The 25,455-nt window shown below is 43.0% G+C and overlaps 1 pseudogene; it reads right to left on the reverse strand.

The window, feature by feature from the left end:
- Positions 1 to 20,739, reverse strand: part of LOC111956837 (tenascin-N-like) — a 28,187-nt pseudogene extending 7,448 nt beyond the window's left edge.
- Between the last annotated feature and the right edge of the window lie 4,716 nt (positions 20,740 to 25,455).

The raw sequence follows: 25,455 nt of genomic DNA on the forward strand, positions 1-25,455 counted from the left end.
ATCTTTTTCTATTATTCAAGCTTTGCAATGCTAATTTGTTCAATGTTTTTTAGGGGGAATATAGCTGGATGTACACATCAATGGTGTGCAGAAAGTGGACTAAATCTTGACATTAAGGTATAAAAACATCAGACAAACATCAATTTTGAAGTTAATGTATTTTTGAGTATACATATTATTAGAATATATCATTTTCTGTGATGGTCAGTTGTGGTATGACTAAGGACATGTGAGACACGTTTGAATTGATTATCTCTTTGCCACTTTTACTGGTAACACTACTTTGTATAGTCCCAGATGAATTATCTAACACAAACACTTCCTATTCTAAGTAACATCCATATCTACAGGGTTTTTCAACACTTGAATCACGAGACAAGTTAGTGACCTGTCTCAGCGTCAACGAAGCTCTTCCTGCTGACCCGGGAGCCCTTGACAGCCCAGATGTAGACTGGTAAGGACTCCAGGCCTCAGCCCAGTCAGCCTGTAGGAGGTGCTGTCTGCCCCAACAGGGATCTCCCCACTGGAGCCCTCAGCAGAGCTGTAGCTGATCATGTAGCTGTCGATTTCAGCCTGGACTTTATCCCATGTTACTGTCACTGTGTCTTCTGTCACTTCTCTGGTCAACAGGTTAGTAGGAAAATCTAGTTCTGGAGAGGTATGAGTGTGAGTTAATTTCAGTAGTTTCAGCACATACTATGTAAGTAGCAGGCACTAAAAGCTAGATGTGTTAGGAACTATGTTAAAGCATATGTTATGTCATTCTACTAGTGCAGTGTTATCACATGAAGATCTTTAACAATGTATTTTAAAACATACATTTTTCAAGGCATTTTTCAATTAGTTATCAGTGTTCACTTTAACCTCAATGACTACCCAAGCTAAAGGTCTACCTACCACCACCCTGTTTGTTACCTCTTGTTAACTCTTGTTTGAGAGCAGAAAGCTCTATGTACCACCTTCCATTAGTCCTGTGTCACAGTTCATTTACGTTTACTGATCCAGTAATCCAAGCCTTCCCCAACCTACCCCCATCCAGTCAGCAGACGAAACATGGGAAACATGGGGAGCCCTGCTTGAATTTCACCCCTCTCGGATGTTTGTATCCATGTGGAATCCCGTTGTTTGACTTATGGGACAGGTTAGCGTACTATGTCTGTTTCATTTTCTCACTGAAGCAGGCGTCCATGACAATGCAGCTGTAGGCTTACAATAGGCTTCCAATGTCCCACACCAACAGTCTCTGAAGGCCAGACGACCAAACCTCACCTACAACCTAATGTAGCATATTGTTTACATTTGGTATCAATGGGATTGTGTGGGAGGAAATGTATACACTGATACGGAAACTATAGTACCACTGGGTGTGATATTCCTGCACTATGAGAGCCAAGAGGAGATTTCCTCACAGTGCTTATCTATAGCCTGTATTTCCTGACGGTGGGCGTCAGCTGGTATAGTACTTGAGCCTTCTGTTTTAATGCCATAAACAGCAGTTAAAATTCTCTCTCTCTCTCTCTCTCTCTCTCTCTCTCTCTCTCTCTCATGTATACAGTTGATCTCAAATATTTGATAGTATTTTGCTGACTGGACTGCCAGTAAGTGAAAGTTAAACAAATAGTTAAGTGAACCGAGGGGTTATTGAAATAGCCCCACCAAGCCGTTACTGCTTCCTCCTTTTATCCCTTCACATTGACACACAAGAGAAGCATATGTTTGGTGTTTCTTTCAAATGAGCAGAATTAAATGAGGAAGGAACAATTTCTAGCTCCCTTAAGCTCTCCTTAAATGTCTCTAAAACATTTCCACAAACATGCTCCACAGCTATAGGCTATGATAAACTCATTTCAAAAGAAGTGTCTACCTAATTACTTTAAATAGCTTGCCCAGCACAGGTCTGAGCAAGAGTTTCCCTCTTGGCAAAGATGTAAAGAAGATAAATATTCACAAAAGTGCTGAGGGTGAAAGTCTGCCTGGCTGGGKTTTTTTTGTACCATGTTGTCATTTTGTAAAGTGCATCCCTTTAAAAGTGAAAATACAGCCCTAAGAACTATCCACAAGACCCCAACATTAAAAAAAAATCCTCTTGCACAAAGGACCTACATAAAGCACAGGATGAGAAGTTCTCTCCCATTCATCCACAAGCCATCAGGATCAAAGTATAAAGACAGACGTTACTTAAGACTATTTCAAGAACTGAAACAAAAACAAGTCAGGCATTTGGTTAACAGTTTACCTGTCTCAGCTTCTGTGGAGCTCTTCCTGCTGACCCGGGAGCCCTTGACAGCCCAAATGTAGACTGTGTAGAGGACTCCAGGCTTCAGCCCAGTCAGCCTGTAGGAGGTGCTGTCTGCCCCAACAGGGATCTCCCCACTGGAGCCCTCAGCAGAGCTGTAGCTGATCATGTAGYCGTCGATCTCTGCTTGTACCTTCTGCCATTCCACGGTAGCGGTATCCTCTGTCACTTCTTTGGTCAAGAGGTTAGTAGGACCGTCAAGATCTGTTGATATATATGAGGATGTAGGCAGAGAAGACATTGTGTGAAGAATCACWATTTTCTATTAGGACACTCAGGTAGGTGGTTTATAAAACACCATTCAAGCATTCATTTTATCCAAGTCGGTCAAATAATTTTCTGTTGGGCTCTTCACTCCTGTGAGGAGCAGACAGAGGCCCTAGGAGCAAGCTGGAAAAGGAATGCAGACCCAGCACATACGTCTACATTGGCACAATGTTGGCCCAATGCGAGCAAAAATATTGACCATATATAGGTTGCCAACATTGGGCCAATGCACCTTTGCTCATCAGCTCCACATTGGTCCCTAAGGCATTTGTGTGGGCAGTTCATATCTGGTGAAGGCAGTCCTTACTTTGCCTGAAATAAGCCAATCTTTTCCCAGCACAGGTCTTCTTTTGGCTCCCTGATTTGCAAACTGCTACTACCACAGGAGGTTGGTGGCACCTTAATTGGGGAGGACGGGCTCGTGGTAATGGCTGGAGCGGAATATWTGGAACGGTATCAAATACATCAAACACATGGTTTCCAGGTGTTTTATGCCATTCCATTAGCTCTGTTCCAGACATTATTATGAGCCATCCTCCCTTCAGCTAATTTACAACATAATTCTCTAAAGGTGAATCCTCACTGCAGAAACAATAAACAGCACGTCATGCTGGTCCATGCACATTTTCTCAGTGCATTAAAAAAATATTAACAATAATAATTACAAGCCATCTAATAATTTGGCCAAATAAAAAATTATTTTGAACTTGCATTTCATGATCTGACATAAAGGCAGCCTACCTTTTGGACTTTACATTGGAGATTTGCTATTTTTTCATMGTTTTAGGTCGATTTTTAAGCATCATGAACGAAGAGCCTTTTGGGAGCCGAATGAGCCAGCTCACCGAAAAGACTCGGAATGCCCATCTCTAATACATAGATTTTTACAAGAGAAACTATTAACTCATACTGTATGTTATTTAAGTATTTTTTGAGACTTCATCATTGGCTGTACACAAGATTTWAAAAAATGTGGGCATTACACAACAGAACACTTTAACTGGAACCAAATATTYGAATGAGCCCCCGCCTCTAGCTGAGATTGGTTTGGGATAGACTGTGTTGGGCTTGGTGTGGGCTAACCTGTGTCGGCTGGTGTGGGCTTGGTGTGGGCTAGCCCACGCTGGGATAGCCTCTGTTGGGCTGATATGGGATTACTGTGGGCTAGCCCGTGTTGGGCTAGTGTGGGCTTGGTATGGGCTAGCCTGTGCCCAACTTGCCAACCAAATACCCAGATGGGGCCAATGTTTGCTGGGGCACGCTCTCTCTATGACGAGGAAGTCAAGGGGCTTAAGGTATCAGAGGACAGAGAAGATATATGGCGGATGTGAGCGGACTGACAGGGAGGATCCAGAGCGGAGCACCCAGCAGAGCAGGGTGAGTGAGGGGAATGGGGCTTGCAGCTCTACGGGGGTCGCTAAAGTCAGGGAAGGCAAGCATCAGTGGCATCAGCAGCCAGAAAGAGAGAGGAAGTGAGAAGACATGTAAAAGCAATCATCATTTAGGCTATTCCTCTGCGACTCCTCCAAGGTCAGCTCTATGTCACCACGCTATCCGCATCATGAAAACGGATTAATGATGCGTCCAAAGAGAGAGTGCCGGCATTGGGAGGCACGTATAAGGTTGAGCTGCTGTCTTTTTGCCACTGTATGTGGGTACATTGCTTGACAAGCTTACAGAGGTTAGTCGCAAGAAAATGCAAATAAGTTACACATAGTATCAGTAGCCTCGGAGAAAGCCCTATGTACCGTGTAGGAGTTAGAAATGCAGACAGCCACACGTGCCACAGCTTCTGATCCTTCCCAATGTTTGGTTGCTCATGTTTAAACAGATCAGCGCGTTGGTAGGTGTTATGTTTCCGTGGGAAGAGGCCACGTTTGGCGAGGCCATGTCGTGGTGTATGACGGCTTGGGATAGCTCAAGGTTCTGCTGCCACGGTAGCTGAGTGGGGAGACTACAAAACACCGGTTGTGGTTTACCATGTGGAAAACAGCTTATCCATCAGTAGGCCTCCAGTTTGTTTGTTCCCATTTACACGCTACCCTTATTTAAACGGACAATGACAGCAGAAAGTCGAGTGCTCGAGGAACCAGAAGGGTGCACTTCGTCCAGTGTGTGTCAGTCTGTACGTGAGTCCATCCACGCTGCAATTAGGTGGCAGGAGAGATTAGTAACTTCTGTGCCTCAGACTAACTCTGAAGGATGCCAGAGTCCTCCTCCGCCCACATACTGACTGCAGCCCAGCTGCCACAGCTCCACATGGCCTTAGAATCCAGGGACCATAATGAAGACTAAACACTTTCCCTGGCTTTCACCTAGYCATGCATCTGCTTCTAGTTATATGGCCGCTCCTGTGTAAACTTTATTGAATCTGATTCGGTAGCACCAGCAGACTACTATGTTGTGTTTATGAGCCTTACAATCCTCTGGCAGGTTACTGTGACAGGTAGCAATTCTGTTGATTTTGGCTTGTCCCGAATGCTTTCAGGTTGCTACAATGTATCTCTCCTTACTGAGCCCTGGCAACAACACTGACGCAGGAACTGTGCACACGTTACAAGGTCTAGCATCGTAGTCCACCGTTTCATTGTCTATGAAATAAGAATTTATGATTGGAGAAGAGAGACATTTGTTTCACATAATACTATCATGCCATTCAATAAAAGAAGACAATGCACTCTAGCTGATTTTCACAGTAAATAAATAGCAGATCTTTCCTGAAAGAGAGAGGAATTGAAAAGCCATTTCCCCCTCTTGTTGTAAGTGGACCGGCCACTTGTGAGAAAATGTTCTGTAATGTATAACTTGCTGAGAGGAAGGAACAAAGCTCCTCTAATTGAGGCTTACATAATGTGAGCTGTCAGGGGCGGCCCCACAGGATACAGTTTCATACTCTGTACGGTTAGTAGGAGGCTCATATACTCACAGACAGTCACAATAAACTGCCTCTATGTGATTGCTATTATGTTCGTATTTTCCTATTTTTCTTTCGCGTGTGTGACTATATCGCTCTGAGGAGAACAAACTGGGCAGTAGCAATAATAGGGTTTAAAAGCTCCCGGCCCACACACTCATCTTGAACCAATTCTATGCCTATCTGAGGGAACTCTGGAGTTCCAACTTCCAAAATCACTATAAGCCTTTCGTGCAACTCCTCAAGTGAAGGTTTCCGTGGTGGAAGTTGAGACAGGCCACCTTGTCTTGTGTGAAGATTAGCTCTGTGAAGAAGGATGTGTGAGGTAATGGAAAGACACCTGACAACCATCAAACGGGAAACGCTACAATGGTTAACTCCCAAATGAAACCCATTAAATGTCACCTGAGGGTTGAGAAAAGAAAAGCCCCATCACCGTAATGAGACAGGGACAGCTCTGCTTTTGAACTACTGTAATACATCTTTTGAAATAGACACCCAACAAAAGGAGCAGGCCAAGCCGCAAATTGTAGACAGTCATGTCAGTCGGTCAAATAAGAGGCAGGTATCAGGTTGGCAGGACCAGCTGTAGAAGTTAACATCCTTTATGAATTCATCCTCATGCAAAATACTCAAGAGAATGCTTGTGAGATCCAAATAAGTGATTCCCATGTTCGTATTTTTAAAGGACCGGGTGGCTTATGTAAATCATGGACTACACTGGGCTTAGGGCTCGGATCATTATTGAGGATCTCGAGTGGTTACACGGTGTGTTCTATTTCTCTGGTCCAGACACTCTTACCACGATCATTAGAACCTGTCCAGATTATTCAACTGTGATTTATGACCCATAATCACTACCCATAATTATTAGTCTTCCTGACCACATTCATATTCTACTATCATTGGCTGTTATAGTGATTCCTAATACCAGGGTACAGTACTGTACTTTTTCAAGCTATGCACTCAACACATTCTGTGCCTATTTTACTCCACTGTTCTCACAGTGGAGTTGGGAATGGTTTAGAGCAGAAGTGTCAAACTCATTTTCTCCGCGGGCCACATTCGGTCTTCAACGAGGTCCAGGGGGCCGCACTTAAAATGGATTATATTGCCTTGCTGTCAAAATGTGCAAAAATAGTCCTTTTGGAATTTCCGATACTCCCTGACAGTCTAGCTTCCATTACGATGACTGTTAGCAAGCTGGACAGAGTGAATAGAGACTRTAAATGAAGGTCTATTATAATTTCTACATAATTTTGATTTGGTTATAGTCCTTTCAATGGCCATTGAGATCGTCCCCCCCACATGTGGTTTTGAGTTGGACTATGGTCCAGTGGGCCACAGAGGGTGGTTACCGCTCGCTGATGTTGGATATAGTATCCATGTCCCAGGTGGCACCCTATTCCCAATGAACTACTTCTGACCAGGGCCCACTGGTCAAAAGTAGTGCACTATTTAGGGAATAGGGGCCATTTGGGACGCAGACATAGTGTCTCCTCACTTCCTGAAACACCCAGAAAGCCTTGTTTAGTATCAGCAGCAGTCACCTGTGACCCCGGTGGCGAAGGCGGCTTTCCCTTCGATGGTCCCTTTGATGCCTTGCACTCTGATGAGGTACTCAGTGCCAGGTTGCAGTCCTGTATAACACACACACAGGGCAAGTAAGCATACAGGTTTGCAAAACCTCATAGTAGTTCAAGGTTCTTAATCTACCACAATACATTTGAACACTATTGAATGATTAGCCGTTACGGGTACATAGATTTGTGAATGCTCAAAGGGTTATGAGTGTTCCCTCCCTGGCGCTCAAGGGCGCCAGGCTACCCGTCATCATACGTACCTGTTACCATCATTACGCACAGCTGCGCTCATTGGACTCACCTGGACTCCCTCACTTCGTTGATTGCCCCTGCATATATGTCTGCTCCTCTGTGTTGTTCCCTGTAGTAGCATTTTGTCGTGCCGTTGCATGTCCGTCTATATTAAATGGTTCACTCCCTGTACCTGATTCTCATCTCCTGCGTTGTGCCTCACACTATTCTATTCAAATCTTTTTCAGACGGTGTTCTCCAATTTAAATGACATACCTACGATGGTTTGGGTGGTCCTGGCCTCTGCACTCATTGGTACGTTCTGCTCCTCCTCCTGCCCGTCAGGGTTAGCATAGGTCAGTCTGAAGTGGTCTAGAGGTGYTGCAGGGTTCTGCCAGTCCACCTGGATAGAGTCCTCAGTCTGGCCCAATACCCGGATACCATCAATACCAGACACCTCTGTGTAGGGTCAACATAGTCTCATTAGAATATGCCAGAATAGTGACATTTAGCCATATAAATGTCACCTGCGTTGACATATAAATTGTCACGAAAGTTATGAGAGAGGTCTAATAGGGTACCAAAGAGTGTCATAGCTATCATACAGAACCAAGGACCAGGGCATGTTTCCTACTGGTTTCTATGAGACTCTTCCTATATGTGATTTTGCATATAAGCCCATTCCAGGCCATGARAAATGGTCTGGCTAATGTTCTTTAATAGTTTCTAATCGGAAAACATGATTTAAAACCATTTGAAAGGGATAACGTTTGAAGTTAAGCATATTGTGTGACCGAGAAWTGTTTGTCTCACGCTAAKTCTTCGTCATAGCCGGATTATCAGKCCTTTTCTCATACCCAGACAGGAATGTCATGCACTGAGATGTTTTCCATGGCTAACCGCACAGCAGAGCCCAGGGCCCAAGGCTCTGTGCTCTGTGTCTCTCTTTCCATAAAACGTGTCTACAGCTTCATTTCCTTTTAATTAGGCTGACTGGTGTAATTACCTTAAACCTAATGGTAAGCAAACTATCACTAAGTGAATCATTTAGTACAAACAGTATTCAGGGTTATTGGGGTGATCTGTCCATAGAGAGTTTTATGTGACGACAGAACATTTCAATTGGCTTTCAGAACCACTTACCACAAACAAAAGCACCTGGACTTTTGAGTAAAATATGAAAATCAATGTTATGAGAAACATACTGTACTTTCCTCTGTAGTTCACTTCACTCCCTTACCTGTGGTCGCCTCTATCCTGTCCCCCTCACTCTGGATCTCCTTGATGACAGCGTACACCTGCACTATGTAGGTGACACCTGGGCTGAGTCCTGTGATCAGGTAGGAGGTCTCTGTGTTGGGCACGGTGACCCGCTCCAGCTCTGCCTCATTGCCCTCAGGGTGCCAGGTCAGGATGTAGTACTCTGCTGCTTTCACAGCCTCCCATTCCACCAGCAGAGAATTATCAGTCACCCTTACCAGACGCAGGCCGTTAGGGCCCAACACTGAGGGGGACACAGAGGTATGATTAGTTAAGGTTCAAAACGTTATGTTACTCACTATGTTATTGTGATGAATTCGAGGGGTAGCCCCAACCAGGATAAACATAGGGGCCTGTCAGTCCAACACTTCAGTTGTTACGCCAAGAATTCCGGACCTCGTGGCGAGGTCAGTAGGTGTACTAAGTTCACTATGTTATTGCTCTCTCTTTTTTACTCTTTTCACACTTCACTCAATGTAACTCTGACAGAAATACCGTATCTGATTTAAGGAAAACACAATTTAGAAAATTGGGGAAAATATATTAAATTTCTGCGGTTACAGCGTGATACTGTATCTAGACACGATCCTTCAATCAAGATGGTGGAAACAGGGTCGGGTGAATCAGACAGTATGGGGGGACTTTTCAATAACATGAATGCAAGCCCAGGAGACGGCCAGTCAGCAGTGTACGAAGCAAACTTTCCAAGCCAAGATATTCCTGCGGATACAGGGAAATACGGACACGGACGACCGATCGTATGTGGTGAATTCGAGGAATTAAAGTGCAGAAAAAGCGTAAGTGTACATTGGGGGAAATATGAAATAGGTGCTAAGGAGACCACATTTACCAGGAAAGAATTCACAGCAGGCTTGGACCTTGTTCCATATGTTGAAGGCAGGAAGCTCAATGTTTTCTTTCTCTTCAGCAGGAGCCTTTCCATCCAGTGGCAGTTAATATGACTGTTCCTGCTATTTTCTACAGCCACTGCCAGTAACAATTAGGCCCTTAAATAATATTTCAGAACAGCCAAAAGTACAAATAAATTAACATCTAACGATTCGGAAAAAGCAAAAGGAACAGAAATTTGTGCCCTCACTGATTGATAACGAGGGAAGCATATTTTGAAGAAGAAAATTATTAAATTATGTTTGGACTTCATAAAGAAGAGAATCATAAATCTACAAATCAAATCACCAAATCAAATCACATTTTATTGGTCACATACACATGGTTGGCAGATGTTAATGCGAGTGTAGCGAAATGCTTATGCTTCTAGTTCCGACCATGCAGTAAAATCTAACAAGTAATCTAACAATTTCACAACAACAAAGTAATGAATAAGAATATGTACATATAAATATAAGGATGAGCAATGGCCGAACGGCATAGGCAAGATGCAGTAGATAGTATAGAGTACAGTATATACATATGAGATGAGTAATGTAGGGTATGTAAACATTATATGAAGTGGCATTGTTTAAAGTGACAAGTGATACATTTATTACATCCAATTTTTAATTATTAAAGTGGCTAGAGATTTGAGTCAGTATGTTGGCAGCAGCCAGGCAATGTTAGTGATGGCTGTTTAACAGTCTGATGGCCTTGAGATAGAAGCTGTTTTTCAGTCTCTCGGTCCCAGCTTTGATGCACCTGTACTGACCTCGTCTTCTGGATGATAGCAGGGTGAACAGGCAGTGGTTGTTGTCCTTGATGATCTTTTCGGCCTTCCTGTGACATCGGGTGGTGTAGGTGTCCTGGAGGGCAGGTAGTTTGCCCCCGGTGATGCGTTGTGCAGACCTCACTACCCTCTGGGAGCCTTACGGTTTGTGGCGGAGCAATTGCCGTACCAGGCGGTGATACAGCCCAACAGGATGCTCTCGATTGTGCCTCTGTAAAAGTTTGTGAGTGATTTTGGTGACAAGCCAAATTTCCTCAACTTCCTGAGGTTGAAGAGGCGCTGTTGCGCCTTCTCACCACGCTGTCTGTGTGGGTGGACCATTTCGTTTGTCCGTGATATGTACCCCCGAGGAACTTAAAACTTTCCACCTTCTCCACTACTGTCCTGTCGATGTGGATAGCGGGGTGCTCCCTCTACTGTTTCCTGAAGTCCACAATAATCTCCTTTGTTTTATTGACGTTGACTGTGAGGTTGTTTTCCTGACACCACACTCCGCGGGCCCTCACCTCCTCCCTGTAGGCCCGTTCGTCGTTGTTGGTAATCAAGCCTACCACTGTAGTGTCGTCTGCAAACTTGATGATTGAGTTGGAGGTGTGCATGGTCACGCAGTCATGGGTGAACAGGGAGTACAGGAGAGTGCTGAGTACGCACCCTTGTGGGCCCCAGTGTTGAGGATCAGAGGGGTGGAGATGTTGTTTCCTACCCTCACCACCTGGGGACGTCCCGTCAGAAAGTCCAGGACCCAGTTTCACAGGGCGGGGTCGAGGCACAGGGTCTCGAGCTTAATGACGAGTTTGGAGGGTACTATGGTGTTAAATGCTGAGCTGTAGTCGATGAACAGCATTCTTACATAGGTATTCCTCTTGTCCAGATGGGATAGGGCAGTGTGTAGTGTGCAGTGTGATTGCGATTGCGTCGTCTGTGGACCTATTGGGGCGGTCAGCAAATTTGAGTGTGTCTAGGGTGTCAGGTAGGGTGGAGGTGAAATGATCCTTGACTAGTCTCTCAAAGCACTTCATGATGACGGAAGTGAGTGCTACGGGGCGATAGTCGTTTAGCTCAGTTACCTTAGCTTTCTTGGGAACAGGAACAATGGTGGCCCTCTTGAAGCATGTGGGAACAGCAGACTGGGATAAGGAGTGATTGAATATGTCCGTAAACACACCAGCCAGCTGGTCTGCGCATGCTCTGAGGACACGGCTAGGGATGCCGTCTGGGGCGGCAGCCTTGCGAGGGTTAACACGTTAAAATGTTTTACTCACGTTGGCTGCAGTGAAGGAGAGCCTGCAGGTTTTGATAGCGGGCCGTGTCGGTGGCACTGTATTGTCCTCAAAGTGAGCAAAGAAGTTGTTTAGTTTGTCTGGGAGCAAGACATCGGGGTCCGCGACGGGGCTGGTTTTCTTTTTGTAGTCCGTGATTGACTGTAGACCCTGCCACATACCTCTCGTGTCTGAGCCGTTGAATTGCGACTCTACTTTGTCTCTATACTGACGCTTAGCTTGATTGATTGCCTTGCGGAGGGAATAGCTACACTGTTTGTATTCGGTCATGTTTCTGGTCGCCTTGCCCTGATTAAAAGCAGTGGTTCGCGCTTTCAATTTTGCATTAATGCTGCCATACAGTGGCAGGTTCTCAGCCAAAGACACATCATTATGGTGTTAAACATTTTTTGAGACAACTGTAAGTAGGATTTCCATCAACTGGGCCAAACGTGTGCTGCTCAGTGTTCTCTGTCGAAAAACAAGTGGGGAAGCACATGTACTGTTTCCATGTAGTAAAAAGTGACCATACATAATGTCAATGCATTTGGGCATTGCTAAAGGGTACAGTATGTTATTCAAATAATACTCAAGACCACCAATTTGAGAATGGGCGTGATTCTCAAATGTGAACAGAAATGTGAATGTACATTTCTGCATGGAACTGTCATTTGTCGGTGTGAGTCACATAAGGTCCTGCTTTTACTGAGTCTACTGTACCATGTTGAAAAGAGCATTAAGGGACTATTCAGGAGGCGTACATGGAAAGCAGACCAAATCCACATGCAGCATCTGTAGGACATTGATCTGGCTTTTAAAAATCCACAGAAATCCACCAAGGCTTTTTGTGGGCAGAATAAAACCCTTTAGGTTTTCTCTTGATGATTTATTTGAAATGTGTGTCTGAGTTCTTTATCAATGTACAAATCTCCAAAGGCCTAAATTCAGATCCCAGTCTTGATCATAGTTGTGAAATATGGTTAGCATTGCTTTTGATGGTCACTAAATAGAAAACAGCATTGGTGATGATGATGCACCTCAAGGTCTGATCACACAAAACAGAAAATGTCTCAGTATACTGTAGCTTTTGTCCTATACTCATAATATTTATCCTCCAAAAGATAAACTCATATAGCCTCCCTCTTCCCCCTTGACACGTCCCTGTTGTTGTTGTAAGCAACAGTTCAACAGTTCCTACATGCATATTACTATAAATCTCTCCAAATTTCTCTTGCAGCACAGATTGAAAATCTTACTATCGCTGAGTGCAATAGCCGACCAGCTACCACGGGTCTGTGCACAAACTTGGTTTTAACAAAGTGAAATCTTTAGACAGTTGATTGGCAGACATGGTTTGAGGCTGTAGCAATTGCTGTCACTTTCACAAGTGTGGATGCAGTGAAATTATCTGTCAGAATGTTTTGACTGCAAATTTTCTGCTTAACTGCTATTTAACTAATAATCAAATAACTTCAGTACCCTAATGTCAAGTTTAAAGTGTTTATGAAACCTCAGAACCCTAAGGATCCTACAGCTGTAGATTTTCTGCATATCAGTTCTGCGAATCAACAAAAGGTAGAGTTTGCTATGTAGATCTAGGCCATTTCAAACTAGGAGTGCTGATCTTGGATCAGTTTTCCCTTTTATATAATAATTAATAAGATATTATGACCTGATTATAACCTCAGCCTATATCAGCACTTCTACCTGTAGAGCAGTCTTCACCAAAGAAGCCTTCGTCACAGATACACATTCCGTTCACGCAGGTGCCGTGGATGCAGTCAGGATCGCATTTCTGTTCGCTGCAGTCCTCGCCAGTGAAGTGGCTGAAGCAAACACACTTGCCGTCCACGCAGTGTCCCTTATCGTTGCAGGCCCCTGGGCACATCAGCTGGCTGCAGTCACTCCCCGTGTAGCCAGCGTGGCAGACACACTTGCCATCCACACAGCGGCCGTTGTCGTTGCACTTATCAGGACAGGTGGAAATGGAGCAGTCTGGACCCTCCCAGCTAGGGTTGCATTGACAACTGCAGGTGTTGTGCTGGTAGGTCCCGTGGCCACTACAGCTAGTGTCCACACCTGTGGAAGTTTAGGAAATCACGTTATGTGACATCTGAAGTGCCTGTACTGTAAGTGTAATGTAAGTGTTCGTGCATCAATAATTTTTTCAAACAGTGTCACAGTTATATCTATTTTTTGTACTTATTTCCCCTTTTTCTCCCCACTTTTGTGATATCCAATTGGTAATTACAGTCCTGTTCGATCGCTGCAACTCCCGTACAGACTTGGGAGAGGCGAAGGTCGAGAGCCATGCGTCACCCCAAAACACAACCCTGCCTAGCCACACTGCTTCTTGACACACTCCTCGCATAACCCGGAAGCCAGCCGCACCAATGTGTCGGAGGAAACACCTTCCAACTAGCGGCCGGCTGCAACACAGCCCGGGATCGAACCCGGATCTGTAGTGATGCCTCTAGCACTGCGATGCAGTGCCTTAGACTGCTGCACCACCCGGGAGACCAGTTTCACAGTTTTAAATAACATCTGGGATTAAGTTCTACCTTTCTTTTCAGATATACACTGAGTGTACTAAACATTAGGAACTCCTGCTCTTTCCATGACATAGACTGACCAGGAGAATCCAGCTGAAAGCTATGATCCCTTATTGATGACACCTGTTAAATCCACTTCAATCAGTGTAGATGAAGGGGAGGAGACAGGTTAAAGAATGATTTTTAAGCCTTGAGACAATTGAGACATGGATTGTGTATGTTTGCCATTCAGAGGGTGAATGGGAAAGACAAAATATTTAAGTGCCTTTGAACAGGATATGGTAGGCATAGGTATCAGCTGCACCAGTTTGAGTGTGTCAAAAACTGTACACTCAATGTATTTTAGCTATTGAATATAGATGTTCTGTCAGATCTCATGGTGATGGACTGCACTGTAGGCTTACCTCCTGCTCCACCACAGCAGCCCTGGGAGCACTGACTCTTCAGGTGTTCCACCTCCTCCTCCAGCCCGTTGACTCTGTACAGCAGAGACGTAAAGCTCTCCGACTCATCACAGTCACACTTTGGGGTCTTGAGGTTGATTTGGTGCCTGAAAACTATGTTGTTTTCCCCCTCCAGAGTAGCGCCCCCTTCCAGCTCTTGCAGGCCTGAAAACTGGTCCTGTTGGGAAGGGGGGGTCTGCAAGGCGAGTTTACACTCAGGGCTCTTGGACAGGTCAATCTTATAGACRTGGCTGAAGGTGACTTCTTTCTCAGCGGGGGATGAATAATCTTCTGTCACATATGTGGAAGTGACAGTGCACAGTATGCTTATCAGGCATAGGGCTCTTGTGAGCCAGTGAAGTCTAGTGGTCATGGCTAGAGGGGAAAATAAGTGCAATAATTGGTGAAATTGATATGCAACTTTTGACATGCACAAAGAGCACTGGTCTTGACACCTTCTTGGTCTATTATGGGGGATTTTCCCCACAAGAGTGTTAAAGAAGTAACATTCGTTCCAGTTAAGGCAGACTATGTTTTACAAAAGGGACATGAAGCAATCTCGTAACCTCCAGCAGAAAGCCAGCAGTCATCACTCGAAACTAAACACTTTTATCCCAAGTTCCTAACTATTAATAGTGCTCAGCCAACCATAAGGGCTTCAAGGAGCATGGAACCCTGTCTTCCAAAAGATGTAATGTCTAATGACAGTGATGTCATCCAGCTTTTGACATCCCCAGAAAGAGAAATGATATGCTATCAAAATAATAGGCCAAATATTTATCTGAAAAGACTTCTTCAGAAATAATTTGGTTCAAACCTCGATGGTGAATAAGAAGTTACCTGTTTCTCAAGCATGTTCGATTGAACCGTTGCGTCCTTGGCACGCAGCCATTAGAAATTTGGTAGTGGAGCAACTTATGGTCGATGTCTGAACTTGTGTGGTCTGTGGAAACTGAAAACCAAACTTAAGTGACTGTCTGCTCCGCTCTCCTCTAAAAGAGAGGCCCTGGTGCTTGACAACTGTAAACTCCACAGTAATAGCATACATGCTTAATAAATTGCGCAGAGTACTTTTAAAAGAATGTTGATTGGTCAATGAAATATGCATGTAGTGCAAAAACACTAACGGGATAGATAATTGGGAGCACACAATGTGGAACTGTCAAAGAAGTGAAATGACTCAACCATGCACAAATACTAGGCTTTTTACCTTAACTCACATATGGTATATTGCAACTATGGAAACGATAAATGGTGTACAGTAGATCAATAGTGCAAAGCGATTGTTCCTGTAACATTCTAAACCAGTATAAAGAAATCTTCATCAATGATTACATCAATCATACAACACTAGTAACCTCATCTACAGGCTGAATTCATTACGTTGGTGTCAGCTGTGACACAAGTGGTGCTACAGTATCTGAGGCTTGTCCATGTAGTCACCTGAAGGATTTTGAAAGTAACCTATACGTGATAAGCACAATGGCATAGGTGCTATGGCATCATAAGCAGCCTACAACATTAGTATAGATGTTCATAGTTTGACATAATGGCGTAGATGCTCCTGGAGAGTTTACAGTATGTTTGTGATACTGCAGTGTGAAACAGAACACTGCAAGTGAAAGGTTTGGCAGTGTCCAATTTATTTTCGGAGACACTGCTTTGAACATTCAAGGAGAAATTAGCTATTAGCAACAAAAAATCTGAACATGGCTCCCTAAGCATCAAAGAAGAGAAAAACAGACGTGGAATCCTAAAAATGTTCAAAGAAGTCAGGCCGAAACATCAAAATGTCAACAAATGTGCTCAAAATCTACCACCAGTTTTCCAATATCAAATCTACAGGAAGTGGAACCTCTGGTGAGTAGCCAGCCTGCTGCTGTAAGTAAATGGCTAGCGTTCCTTTGAATGGCTAACATTATAGTCTAAATGAATATTACTAACATGAAAATTGCTAACATTAGACTAATTTAAAATGGCTAATATGAAAATGGCTAACATTAACCTAAATTAAAATGGTTAGCATTAGCCTAAAAGAAAATGGTTAACATTTTTTAAGAATTTTTAAAGAATTTTTAAATTAAGAATAGCTAACTGTCACGACTTCCACCGAAGTCGGTTCCTCTCCTTGTTCGGGCGGCGTTCGGTGGTCGGCGTCACCGGTCTTCTAGCCATCGTCGATCCACTTTTCCTTTTCCATTTGTTTTGTCTTGTTTTCCTACACACCTGGTTTTCATTTCCCTCATTAATTGTTGTGTATTTAACCCTCTGTTCCCCCCGTCTTTGTGTGGAATTGTTTGTTGTAAGTGCTTGTGCACATGTTTACTGGTGCGCATCGGGTTTTGTACCCATGTTGGTTATTTCTTTATGCCGTTGGTTTTGAAATTAAACTGTTCCGGCTATTACTTAGTTCTGCTCTCCTGCGTCTGACTTCCCTGCCACCAGTTACGCACCCCTTACACTAACATTAGCCTAAATATTATGATAACTAACTCAAGATAGGACAGAGGCATCATTTACAATAGGAGCCAATAAAGCACAGTTGTCAGAACAAGCAATGAGGTGGGCAGAGCCAAGCAAGAGCTAGCACGATCCTATTAACGTGCTTTAGCATGTATTTGCATATTTACGTTAGGGAATGCCTAATCTCTGAAGTGTGTATGTGCAAGAACACGAATTCACCCTACATTCCTAAACCATGCCATTTTTTAAAACTTTGGCAAGGAGTCAAGTCTACAAAACTTGCACTCTGTTTGTAACAGATTCTAGTTTTGGAACAGAAAACTGCATTCAGATCGTTATGAGAAAATTATGAGCTCTTGCTCCTCCTTGACCCTCTGCCTGCCACTAGACTTCATTATTACCATATAAGGTGGTGAATAGAAGCCCTCACTGGATGCTTCAAGTTTATACCCCATGTGACACGTCTGGGTTTTCTCTTTCTTCTGTGATTAGCATAAATGAAAATGGCTAACATGAAAGTGGCGAACATTAGCCTAAATAAGAAAATGGCTAGGATTAACCTGAATGAAAGTGGTTAGCATTAATCTAATAATGACCTCTTAGTCAAATAACCCTTGGCATTAAGTAGACTTCACAGAGAAAAAATGGCTCAACACTTGTGAAAATGTAGTATCAGTAATCGACGTGTTGGGAGAAATTATGTTGGCTATGTTGCTAATGACTTACAGTAGCTGTATCAGTGCCACACAAAATGTCCACCATGTTTKCTACGAGTCCTGTGTCTGTTATTCAACTCAGTGGGTGTAAACCTTGAGGTTAGAGTAGCCAGACCGTAGAGACTATGACATCACAGCTATGGCCATTCATCCCCATTGACTCTCTGGCAATAATTACAGTAGATGGCACTTTATCAACAATCAGGACATAGATCAGACCAGGGGGAAAGACCAGCAAGTCAATGACAGCCTTACAATAACCCACATCACAGGAACATTATACAGCCCTGTGGAAAGGCACCAGGCGCTGGCGCACACAGATCCTTAACAAGCTCATTTATAGTTTACTGTCAAGGTTTTATTTGATGCTTGCCATTTTAAGGCTTTTATTTGTCTTAGAGAAGATTCCAATGTGACCTTCTTCCAGCTACCATGAACTAAATCTCTGCAGGGAAGGAACGTCAGGAACAATACAGCTTAAGACCAAAGATTCTCCTTAGTCAGTCAATCCATGGTTGTGTCCCAAATGACAACCTATTCCAGTGTTTCTCAAACTCTGTCCTCGGGACCCCAAGGCGTGCACATTTAGTTTTGTGCTCTAACACTACATAGCTGATTCAAATGATCAAAGCTTGATGATTAGTTGATTATTTGAATCCACGGTGTAGTGCTTGTGCAACAACAACAAAGACGTGCCTTTGAGGTCCCGAGGACTGAGTTTGGGAAAACTTGCTCTGTTCCACCTTATAGGGCCCTCAAACTCAACTCTGGGCCTCAAAGCCAGTTCCACTGTTTTTTTAATTGTTCCCCTATAATCAGGAACTGATTAGACCTGGGACACCAGGTGTGTGCAATGAATTATCAGGTAGAACAGAAAACCAGTAGGCTAGGGACCTTGTAGGGTAAGAGTTGAATACCACTGCTATAGGGAATAGGGTGCCATTTGGGACGCAATCTATGTGAAGCGTGTCAGACGTGCAGTCATGGAAGAGCCGAAGCAGTCTCAAAGGCTTCGAGAAAACAGTATCCGCAGTTCCGCACTCAAAGTTGTCATGGACACACAGGGGAATTACCTTCACATAACAAGAGATTCAAATAGTCCGACACAAAGATGTCTGTCTCGTCTTTTCAGCCTCCATTCTTTGCAGGCTTGTCGACTAGCTGTGAAGTTTGACAGACTTCCAACCGGGATTGGCAGGAAAGTACCTAAGCAATTCCAGCATGCATTGCAGACTGGCAAGTATTGCTGGTAGTAAACTTCAAACAGCTACTAAAATGTTTCACTCCACTAATTGTTAAGGTTCAACAAAGGGTAGTGGAAGCTGCATTTTACCAACAAGTGGAACACTTTGTGCATCACCTATTTACGGAATAAGAGGAGGTAGAATGTTTCCCCTCACTCACTAACAAGAAACGCTTCAGACTCAGACTGTGAATGCAATCAATATCAGATCCTCACAGGGACCCAATTTTCCCTCCAAAATCATTGCACGGGGAAGAGAGAAAGGAAGGGAAGCAAGCAAGGACAGACTGTGTGCAATGCCCCATCCTCTCATGAGACACATTAACCAACAGACAGATAAAAGGCAGTCTGTTCTTTTCCGTTTCAAGGGGAATTGCACTGGACCAACAAGCCTGGGATGAAAAGTTTAGCGCTCTGCAGTCTGCACACGGGGGAAGAGCTCAGAGCTCATGGTCTTTATGTGGTTGCAACGTTTGTCGAATTTTCCTTTACTACCAGGCAGAAAAAGCTGAAAGCAATTAGAGTAAGTCTGAGCTCAAACTCATATCCCCCTGCTCTGTCTGCTGGTCCTGCCATCTAAACCATAAAAAAACCTTGATAAGGTTACAAAAGCCCAATAGTCACCCCATTGGCTTTATGTAGGCCTTATGATCACATATTAGAAACCACCCCATTCATGGCTAGCTGCAGGCAACGCTCTACATCTGTTGTTCGTTTTATCACTGCTTCCAAGATAACTTTGAGCCAGTACAGTAGCATTTCATCAAGTTGAGCCACAGACAAGCACCGTTCATGTCTATGAAGCTTGTTGAAACTATTTATTTTCAGAAGGAAAAAAATCCACCTTCAATAAAATGGTTTACAAGAAAAGAAAAGGAAATATAATTATTCTACTGAAGCTGTATATTGTATTAACAACATATTTACTCCATGGTAAGGACATAGCTGACACTTCAGCTATTTCCCCACTGGCTCTATGTCTGACTGACTGAAGTATAATTTGTTAATGCTTAGTCTGATGCTTGACTGCCCAGCATTTCCATCTGGTACCAGAGAGGCTGGAGTTTAGTCTGTGATGAAAATGTGAGGAGTGAGAGAAGGCAAGTTTATTAACAAGGAAATGGACCTCTAAACGTATTGGGTTTGATGCCTAAGTTACAACTTGTGCAGTTTTTTTGGTGTTGATGCAAAATATCAAAAGAAATCGAACATATTGCTTTTTGTTTCTTTGTTTCTTTCTATTTTACTGTATAACTTGTACTGAAAGAGCTTAGCTTTGTAATGAAGTTGTTATAATAATTTTGAAACTTTGTTTAAAGGACTACTACTATATGTTAACATCTCATTTGCTCTGATGAAAACTAAATGCTTCCTGATCATATATCATATAATGACTCAAACAGGAATAATGTTGCAAATTACTTATTTTGTAGTAAGTATAACTTTTTCAAGGTAATTACTTATTTCAATAGTAAGTATGAATCTTGTCTGTAATTGCATTTGTTAAAAGAAAATGAAACAGTATGTGAAATATTAAACAGGTCATAATATGAATAAAAATGTATCAAATCAGATGCAATCTCCAATTTAAAAAAACTCGCAGTCATATAAAATGTTTATGCACATATTACAAAGCCACTCAAATTGAACATTCAAGAATAAAACAATAACATAAAGCAGTGTTTAACTCACCGTTGCAGTTCCCTGTGACTCCCTCCTCTGAAAGCCTGAGAATCTGTCACTCTATTTCTTCTCTCTCTGACACCTGTTGACAAGCTCAGGGAATGAGTTTGAAGGGGCCCTTATAACCAATGCCTCTGTGGCTCCTGCAGCAACAGCCTTTCCCTCAAGTAGTTAAATCCCCTTCCGAAATGCCTTTGGCCAATGGGCAGTAGTTTGGGAGTGTCTCTTCTCTTGCTCCTCAATAATGGAATGAGAATAGAGATAGATAATGAGAGACATTCCTCCTTTTWAAAAAATAGGCTGAAACTAATCATAATACTTCAACATGACCCCCACACATGTTGCCCCCACCCCGTCACTACCAACTTTTGAGTTTGAGTTTTAGAAACGTTTTTTATATGTTTCCTGTCACAGTAGCAGCGATGGATGCAATTAATCATTTTACCAGTCCAGGACAGTAGTAATACGTGCTGTAAGGCAATCAGAGAAAGTTTGGATTCAATGGTGAGCTCAAGCCATGGACATACATGAAGAAAACACAGGTCTAGTCATATCAGTGAATTAAGTTTCCTATCACATTAGCGAACATGTATCAGTCTATCTGAAGTGTGAATTTAGTTCTAGATTACAGACTTTAGTTACAGTAGGATTTGTACTGTAGGATTTTTTCATTACATAAACTACTACAACACAACACAACACATGGACCATTATGTGGTCTGAAATCAAATAAACACAGATTTTATAAACCACTTCAATTTGGCACAAACACTGTGCTTACCATTGGGAAATGTCCACATTAACTGCTCGAAAAAAGAGCAGCATAAATCACACCATCATTGTGCAACACATGTACAATGTTAATGTAGGAATAGAGCAAAATCATCAAACAGTACCAAAGTGTTGTGTTTATTATGAATTGAATCGCTAAGCATTTTGGTTTATTACATAAGAACAATGACGCAAATACAATAGAAACCCATGCAACAGCATAAATTCACACCAACACCACAGCCCCACCACACTTGCCAAATGGACAGGCAGCATCACCAAAAACTAGGAGTCGAGGTTGGTCATATTTTTCACCGGCATCTGTTTGTCTCTAAATATATAGTTGAAGCCGGAAGTTTACATACACTTAGGTCGTTAAACCCCTCCACATATTTCTTGTTAACAAACTATAGTTTTGGCAAGTCAGTTAGGACATATACTTTGTCCATTATTTCACTTAGCACTCCCTGTATCACAATTCCAGTGGGTCAGAAGTTTACACACACTAAGTTGACTGTGCCTTTAAACAGCTTGGAAAATTCCAGAAAATTATGTCATGGCTTTAGAAGCTTCTGATAGGCTAATTGACATCATTTGAGTCAACTGGAGGTGTACCTGTGGATGTATTTCAAGGCCTACCTTCAAACTCATTGCCTCTTTGCTTGACATCATGGGAAAATCAAAATAAATCAGCCAAGACCTCAGAAAAAAAATTGTAGACCTCCACAAGTCTGGTTCATCCTTGGGAGCAATTTCGAATGCCTGAAGGTACCACGTTCATCTGTACAAACAATAGCACGCAAGTATAAACACCATAGGACCACGCAGTCGTCATACCGCTCAGGAAGGAGATGCGTTCTGTCTCCTAGAGATGAACCTACTTTGGTGCAAAAAGTGCAAATCAATCCCAGAACAACAGCAAAGGACCTTGTGAAATGCTGGAGGAAACAGGTACAAAAGTATCTATATCCACAGTAAAACGAGTCCTATATCGACATTCCGCTCAGCAAGGAAGAAGCCACTGCTCCAAAACGGCCATAAAAAAGCCAGACTACGGTTTGAAACTCACATGGGGACAAAGATTGTACTTTTTGGAGAAATGTCCTCTGGTCTGATGAACAAAAAAATAGAACTGTTTGGCCATAATGACCATCGTTATGTTTGGAGGAAAAAGGGGGAGGCTTGCAAGCCGAAGAACACCATCCCAACCGTGAAGCCCGGGGGTGGCAGCATCATGTTGTGGGGGTGCTTTGCTGCAGGAGGGACTGGTGCACTTCACAAAATAGATTGCATCATGAGGCAGGAAAATGATGTGGATATATTGAAGCAACATCTCAAGACATCAGTCAGGAAGTTAAAGCTTGGTCGCAAATGGGTCTTCCAAATGGACAATGACCCCAAGCATACTTCCAAAGTTGTGGCAAAATGACTTAGGGACAACAAAGTCAAGGTATTGGAGTGGCCATCACAAAGCCCAGATCTCAATCCTATAGAACATTTGTGGGCAGAACTGAAAAAGCATGTGCGAGCAAGGAGGCCTACAAACCTGACTCAGTTACACCAGCTCTGTCAGGAGGACTTATTGTGGGAAGCTTGTGGAAGGCTACCCGAAACGTTTGACCCATGTTAAACAATTTAAAGGCAATGCTACCAAATACTAATTGAGTGTATGTAAACTTCTGACCCACTGGGGAATGTGAGGAAATTAAGTGGTGATCTAACTGACCTAAGACAGGGAATTTTTACTTGGATTTGAAAAACTGAGTTTAAATGTATTTGGATAAGGTGTATGTAAACTTCCAACTTCAACTGTATATGGTATCACATTGCTATGACATAGGCCGGGCTGTGCACAGACCTTTTGGCGGGCATGTGCTCAAACAAAAAAAAGGGCACCTCCACAAAAAATATCCTGCAGACGCAGTCACAGACTTTTTGAACGGTTAATACAAGAAGAGGGGAGAGCAGCACAAGCTAATGTATAAAGTATTTTGCAAAACTATTTTGAACAGGAATAAATGCTGTACGGTCACCAAAACAATAACAGTAAAAATAGAAGATTGAAAGAAATACTGTATCCTACCATTACTATATCCAACCCCCAAAAAACGGTGTTTCATGTTAGCAGCTAATATCAACTAGGTATATGTCATGTCACTTCTCTGGAGTCCAGAGCAAGAAGAATCACACAGTCTATTTGTAACGGAGGTAGCAGGATGCATGTTCTGTCTGTGTCGCGCCATCCCTTTGGAGGGCAGCCTGCCTGCAGAGTGCTCGTTGCCATTTCCCCCACTAATGGTTACGTTCAGGATTGAGGGAGGAGGAGCTGATCCTAGATCTGTACCGGGGAAACTTCAACCGGGACCCTGGCATGCAGAAATGACTTTGATCAGATAATAAATAAAAATTACCCTTTTGGAACCATGCTTTGCAACGAACAACCGGATGGTACGCGATGAGAGCCATTAGAGGCAATTAACTCTTCCTCTGAGGTAAGAAATAACATTGGGACATTCCATTGAATGTCTCATCAAGTTTTCATAGCCCGTAGTATTATATAGCATTGTCTAATATTGGATCACCTCCTCTGTAAAACAACGCTGACAGATTTCTGTGTTGGTGCATTCAGCTCTCAATGACTGACCAACTACTACAAATAGCAGTTGCTACTCTTATGATTCATCCAAAATGGTACCCTATTCCCTTTATAGCACACTACTTTGACCACAAAACTTTTGGCCAGTTCTACTTTTGACCAGCACTACATAGGGATTAGGGTGTCATTTGGGACAAAACCTTAAATCAGCTGTTGGAGGTTGTGTGGAAGGGTTTATTTTGTTCAGTAATGCACCAAAACTGTTAACATGACATAAACTGAGCTTCATTCTTGTTAATGAGTCTTAATCTCAGCGAGGGACTCAGCATGCCCAGTAAAATTAGAATGTTTTGACAATAATAGTTTCACGTCAACTCCCGCTCCCCGGCGCTCGAAGTCGCCGGTTTACTAATCACTGGCTCTGACAACCATCATTACGCACCCTGGCACCATCGTTACGCGCACCTGCGACTCATAATGAGACTCACCTGGACTTCATCACTTCACTGATTACCTCCCCTTATATCTGTCACTCCCTTTGGTTCATTCCCCAAGCAGTAGTGATTGTGTTTTATGTCCAGACGCTACTCTTGTTTTGTATCGGTCCATGTTCATTATATTATTAAACTCACCACCTGCACCTGCTTCTCGACTTACAGCGTCTCCATTGCAGATAGTGGAGGCTGCTGAGGGGAGGACGGCTCAAAATAATGTCTGGAATGGAGTCAATGGAATGGTATCAAACGTGGTTTCCATGCGGTTGATACTATTCCATGTACTCCATTCCAACCATTATTATGAGCCGTCCTCCCCTCAGCAGCCTGCACCAAACTATCTGCAATGGATATGCTGGAAGATGGCACCGGAGAACAATGTATTCCTTACCGATTGTGTTTTTTTGTTTGTTTCTTTGCCTTGTTTGTAACTTTTTTTTATTTTTTATTTTGATCATAATGTTGCTGCTACCCTCTCTTATGACCGAAAATAACTTCTGAACATCAGTACTGTGATTACTCACCACAGACTGGCAGAGTCCTTTTTTCCTTTAACAAGTCCGACAAGCCCGACGTGAATGATATACTGCTTTCCCGTGAACAGGCCCAGATCCCTGTCATTTGCATGAAGAGACGGCAGGTAAAAAGGGGCCAGAGAACGGGCTGCCTTCTGAGAATTCATAGACAATCAAATAAACCCCCACTTCCTTCCATTGCAAACGTGCAATCATTGGAAAATAAAATCGATGACCTACGCAGAAGATTAAACTACCAATGGGACATTCAAWACTGTAATATCTTATGCTTCGTGGCTGAACAACTACATAATCAACATACAGCTGGCTGGTTATACGCTGTATCGGCAGGACAGAACTGCGGCGTCTGGTAAGACAAGGGGCGGCGGACTATGTATTTTTGTTAAATAATAGCTGGTGCACAATATCTAAGGAAGTCTCAAGGTTTTGCTCACCTGAGGTAGAGTATCTCATGATAAGCTGTAGAC

Source organism: Salvelinus sp. IW2-2015, linkage group LG32 (genome assembly GCF_002910315.2).
Source record: "Salvelinus sp. IW2-2015 linkage group LG32, ASM291031v2, whole genome shotgun sequence".
NCBI lineage: Eukaryota > Metazoa > Chordata > Actinopteri > Salmoniformes > Salmonidae > Salvelinus > Salvelinus sp. IW2-2015.